This window comes from Nicotiana tabacum, chromosome 20 (genome assembly GCF_000715075.1).
Source record: "Nicotiana tabacum cultivar K326 chromosome 20, ASM71507v2, whole genome shotgun sequence".
In the NCBI taxonomy this organism is placed as follows: domain Eukaryota; kingdom Viridiplantae; phylum Streptophyta; class Magnoliopsida; order Solanales; family Solanaceae; genus Nicotiana; species Nicotiana tabacum.
The window spans coordinates 114809526-114815661 of NC_134099.1; positions in this window are offsets into that span (position 1 = coordinate 114809526).

Sequence of the window (6136 nt, forward strand, 5' to 3'; positions counted from 1 at the left end):
GAATCCCCATCTTGGTTGAAATGCTATTAGATTTGATCTGAGTTCAATTGGTGATTGAGTTTAATGATTCGAATCTACTTGTTTTTCTGTTAAGTTTGTTCTGATATAAATCTGACCTTGTTGAATTGTCCTAATGTTGTTGATTGGGAGTTAGTTCATTAGTCAATTGATAGGCTTAAATTGGTTATAGCTGAGGTTTCATACAGGTTTAAAAGGATTGGGATAAGACAGTAATTTCAGGGATATCGGGAGGGTAATGTGGGGAGTTTAAAAGTTTGGCAAATGGTCTTGCTAGTGAGCTGTCAGTAAAGTACTTAATTAACCATTAATCTAATGTGTTAGTGGGGAACAAAACATAATGGTATGTGGAGGCTTAAACGGAATTGATTAAAATATAACATGCCCATACCAATTGAATTAAATAATGGCAAGGAACATATAATAGTGGGGAATGCACTTGTTGATTTTAGGGACTGAAATAGACATTAATGATTAAAATAAAAGCACTAGGGTAATGGGGGGTAATAAAAGAATTGAAGAGATAAGATGTTAGTGGATTTGAGCACTAATGGTATGCCTATTAAAAGAGCTATGAATCAGTCTTTTGAAAGGACCTGAAGGAAGAGAGTGGAGGGAGCTTTTACTGTTTCATTACCTTAATTAACTTGTCAAAAATCTCAGCTAGTAGCCCAGCTCCCTGAGAATCACAAACAGTTTTAAAATTCTCTGCTTCAAGTTTTCAGAGATCACTTTTGAGAGTCTTTAATCAGTTAGAGAGGGTCTTGAAAATCAGTTTGTAAAGCTTAAAGACTGGAGAGTTTGGTCAGTCTTTGAACAATGTTCTGAGGAGTTCAGAGAGTTTTTTTGAGAGTTCTTTTGAAAGGCAGTCAGTTTTGGAACTAATTTCGAAAGCTTAAAGTCAGTTTCTGAGAGTTTAAAAGATCAGTTTTGTAGTAGAATCTTGGCTTGACTCAAGCTCGACTGAGTCTGTTTATGGCTGTTTGGAACTTCAAATTGCTGCTGTGAACTGCTGTTGTATTGCTGCTCGTATTACTGTTGCTGCTGATCTTTCTTCTACTTTATTTCTGTTCCAATTCCAGGTACACAGCTTGACTTCAATGATTGTGAAGCTGAAACGTAAAGGATGAACTTATAATTGAAGCCTGAAGATTTTAATTTAATTCAGTTTCTGATTTGTATATTTGAACATTTTTGTTCGTTAAGGATGTTTAGACTCTTGTTTATAGTTGCGTTGGCTGAACTGAATTGGGCTATGCAATAACTGGATTATAGGCTATTATAGCTTAGTTTTCTTGGATTGGTTTTCCTAGTAAATCATCAATTGTAGTTAATTCCTTGTTAGCTGATTCTTGCACCTGTTGAGCACTAGTTGTAGCCAAATTCATGGTACAGAGTAGTTCATGACTATTCATAGCTAATTTCGTGTTAAAGACCTTTGTGAATCCGCTTAGCGTAGTATAAGATAAAACCTGGAGTGGCTGTTTGGTTTCATTCTCAACAAGTAATTTAAACATGACCAGGCTGTATAGGGATTGTAGTAGACTACCAAAATTTTCCTGAATGGTTTACTACGGCTGTATAGTGTGACTTGATTTCAGTATTCCTTTTAGAACCTTAGTTAAAAGGCCTACCTTGAATGTTTAATTTCAGTAGTTATAAAATAGGCTTGAATGGGTTTTAGTCTCAATGTGTCCTTCAACAGTTCTATTAGGAAATCATGAATCATTAAAGTGGTTAGTGTTAGTTTATTTTTGTATGACAGTTCTTAAGCATTGATTCGTTTCAATAATTGTAAAAACAAGTTCAAATAGCTCTGGATTTCATATAGTTCACTTCCGTATCCCAATAGTTTAAAATACCAAGTTAATCGAGTACTAGTTCAGTAATGGTAATGTAAATAAAGTATTGTTTAGGTCTGGGCCATCAGATGATTCGTTTGGAGCTGATTGGGTTGCCCAGATTCGTGTTGCGATGTTCCCGTCTAGGCTCGAACCCCGGGCTCATTGGGCTGCAAACTTCCTTGTAGGCCCAATGCTGGAGGCAACCTTTCTCATAGTAAGGTTGTTGACGTATTAATTAATTAGGGCCTTTTCTTTATTTTTTAGAGACAAAAATAAAAATAGCAAATCATAGTCGCTTTTAGGTTTACCTTTTAAATAATAAATGAGACGAGCTTCGCCAAACAAAAATACATAAATTGCGGAGCCCTTAATAAATGGTTAAAATGAAACATTTAGAATCCGGGATGGGCCGTTTAGTGAATTTCACGGCCCTCCCCAAAGATAATAACGCGCTACTCATTTTAGACGCGCTTTTAATATTTACTTTCTTAAACTCGGGTGCACATTTATGTGACCCAAATACAAATCTCAACGGAGTCGAAATGTGTCAATAACCATGGGTGCATTGATGTGACGTGGTTCGAGATATGTTTTCATGACGTTGCAATTCTCGTTAAAAATAATAATAATAATAAAAGCGGTAAAAAGTTAAAATTTGCACATAGGTTCAACATGTATTAAAATCAGATAAATAAGTCGAATATGACATTTGAGTGACCGTGCTAGAACCACGGAACTCGAGAATGCCTAACACCTTCTCCCGGGTTAACAGAATTCCTTATCCGGATTTCTGGTTCGCGGACTGTAATATAGAGTCAATCTTTTCCTCGATTCGGGATCTAACCGGTGACTTGGGACACCATAAATCTCCCAAGTGGCGACTCTGAATTAAATAACAAATCCTGTTTCGATTGTTCTTTAATTGGAAAAACTCCCCTACGCCCCTGCGGGGCGCGGGTAAAAAGGAGATGTGACAGCTCTGGCGACTCTGCTGGGGACCAGACCCAGAATCTCTGATTCGAGGTTCAGAATTCGAGCTTAGATGAATTGTTGTACTTGGTTTTATCCGTTATCTGATTTTATTACATGTTTGGGCCTAATGTGCTAAATGTTGCTTTTATCGCTTTGATATTATCTGAACTGTATATAAACTGTTACGAAACCCTTCTCTTCTCATCTTCAGGGATGTGCTCCCTGGTCGAGACTCCCTATTCTGTTAGTGTCATACCTTGAAATAAGAAAGAGGCTCGGACAAGTTACTAAGCCGGATGGCCTTTTGGTTCCCGGTACGTAGCCCCCTCCTCGGCTCGAGTTGTCCGCTCGGGTACACAAGTCTAGAACAACTGCCCAGGTTTTGAACCTAGAATAACTAAGCTTCATGCCGGATCCCTAATAGGAACGTTTGTTTGCATCACGTGCATTTAACTTTGGAGGCTCAACACAGGGGTTGGGTCTGTCTAGGACAGGTGTACCAAAAATGACAAAAGATCATCCTAATGCATCTTACTTGCTACTTGTGCATTTGTTTGCTTCGGATTGGCATGCTGACCGACTTTTGAATATTTCGAGGAAAGAGAGATAGAGGCACGAGGGTTAAAGAGAGTTAATCGTCTGTTTTGAAAAAAACCAATGTCCAAATAGTGTTGAAACTCTGTCGAATTTTTGAATATGAAAACAAAATGAAAAAGAAAAAAAAGGAAAAAAAAAGAAGTTTTGTTTATGAAAGATAGTTTTATTTGCCAATGAAAAGGAGTCTTGTTTTCAAAAGAAGTTTGTTTTATCAGCCCGAACTATGCCAGTTTGATTCTCGCAGGGTGTGAGATACGTAGGCAACCCCCATCGGGTCCGACTTCACTTTTTGCGAAAATAGCCAAAAGAATAAAAATTTTACTTGAAAATAATTAGGGTGATGCCATTCTTGTTAGGAATAGCCGAATGTCTCTAAAAGGCGCCGGAAGGCTATTTTTGCAAGAACAGCCGCCTGTGGTCATTTTTTCAAGGCTTTCACCGGTTAGCCGACACAACCTTAAAATCTTCGACCCCAAGGTGCTGAAAGGCCGTATTGGCAAAACCGGGTTTTATTTTAAATAGAAAAGTGTCCATGTTATCCTTGAGTGAATTGTGCAGAATGAGCACAAGTCAGAATTTACACGTAACAATAGTGAACAAGATCCCTTTGGAGTTGCACATGTGGTGGGGATGACTTGGGCGAATCAGGGCGCGACACGGTCAAGCTATACCTGGGAGGACTCATTGGGTTGCTAAAGATTAATCCTAGGGGGGATATCATAAAGGCTTTGGTCGCATTCTGGGACCCGGCTCACAATGTATTTCATTTCTCAGATTTTGAACTTACCCCAACATTGGAAGAGATAGCCGGGTATATCGGGTGTCCCAAGGTTCCTTTGAGACACCAGTACCTGATTGCTCAAAGGGCCGTAGTCGTACACAGGTTCCTAGACTCTTTGAAAATAAGCAGGGGGTCCACGACCCAGACTTGACGGCTGGTTTTTGTACTTTGCGGTTTATATACAACAGATATGGCCACATAGGGGGGTTCAACAAGCCGGAAAACAAAATCTGTAGCAAAGGAAACCGCCTTAAGTGGGAAAAACATAGCTGTTTTGCATTCATGGTAGCCTTTTTGGGACTCCTGGTGTTTCCTAGAAAAGACGGGAACATTGACATATGAGTATCTGGGGTTGTCAGCACTTTACTTACTCAGGCCAATAGCACCCTCGCACCCATGATAGTAGCTGAAATCTTCCGCGCTCTCACAGCCTGCAAAGCCGGGGAACCTTTTTGAGGGGTGCAATGTGTTGCTGCAGATGTGGATGATTGAACACCTATGCCGTTGTCCTCAATTTATGAGTTATGGGTCGACAGAGAAAACATGCATAGAGGAATTTTCTACGAGGGTTGACGGAATCAGCTGACCAGAAGGGGTCACAGAATGGATAGCACATCTCCGTTCCGTCACTGCAAGCCAAATAGAGTGGACATTTGGATGGCTACCTGTGGATGAAATCATATATATGCCAGCCACTGGACCCCATTTCCTTTTGATGGGGCTCAGAAGTATCCAGCCCTATACCCCTTATCGAGTTTTTAGGCAGTTGGGGAGATGCCAAATAGTTCCGAAAGATGAAGATCTTAGCGGCCAAGTAGTCGAGATCGGGCCCAATGGACAATTTCATGAAGCAACAGTCCGCCAAATTTGGAGTGAGTGTCAATACTTAATGGTGAATACGTGTGTACGTGATCGGTCCAAAGGTGAAGTTTCACCGGGATACCTTGCTTGGTATAGGAGAGAAATCAAGTTTGGGAGGCCAGCCAAAAGACCCCATCTCCAGGAATTCGTCGAGGCGTCGCAAGGACAGTGGGATTGGTTGACTAAAGAACATGAGTATAGAGCCACAATAGGCAGATTGGAGAAGCAAGTCATGGAGCTTCAGTTTGAAAATGGTGTTCAAGCCGCTACAAACAAGGGAGAAAAGAAAAAACTAGCTTAGGAAAATGAGGTCCTCAAAGCTCAAATCCAGAAAATGAAAAGAAACCCGGAGAGAAGCTGGGCTGATAAAAGGCTCATAAACGGTCTGAAGAAGAAAGCCCTCGAGTATCAAGAAAACCTGGAAAAATCTGAAGCTGGTCTAGTGAGAATCCAGGCGAAATGGATAAAGAAGGCAGAAGAACGAGTACAGTTTTATGAAGGGACCATCAGTATCCTAAGAAAAAAGATAGCCACTCTCAAGAATGAGGCAGTCAAGCAGGCTCAAGATTTCAAAGCTGATAGGGAACATTGTTATGATCTAATGGCTCGGATAGAGGAAGGAATGCAGCAGTTGCAAAATCAACACCTTCATGACTCTCGAATGTTAGAAACCCGTAATCAGTAAATAGGGCAGTTGCTTCAAGATAAAAGCATCATAAGAGAGAGAATTAGAAACATCGCTGACTACATCGTTATGAAGTGCCACATTTGTGAGGATATGACTCGCACTACATTCTTTGCAGCAGTGATGACCTTTGTTAAGCAAATAATGAACAAATTGGACCAACTTCAAAGGGATCTTGCACATAGGCCCGTGACGAGACCAAACGATGTCCCACGGACACCAAGAGCATTGATGTTCTCATAATTTTCCGTTTGAATCTGTATTTCCTTTTTCTATGAGTCATGTTGGGTTTGCATTTTCTTTTTGTTCTGAGTCTGCATTTCTTTAGAGTATGATAGCTTGATTTCGGAGTCTATTTGTCGTCTTTGTGTCAGAGTC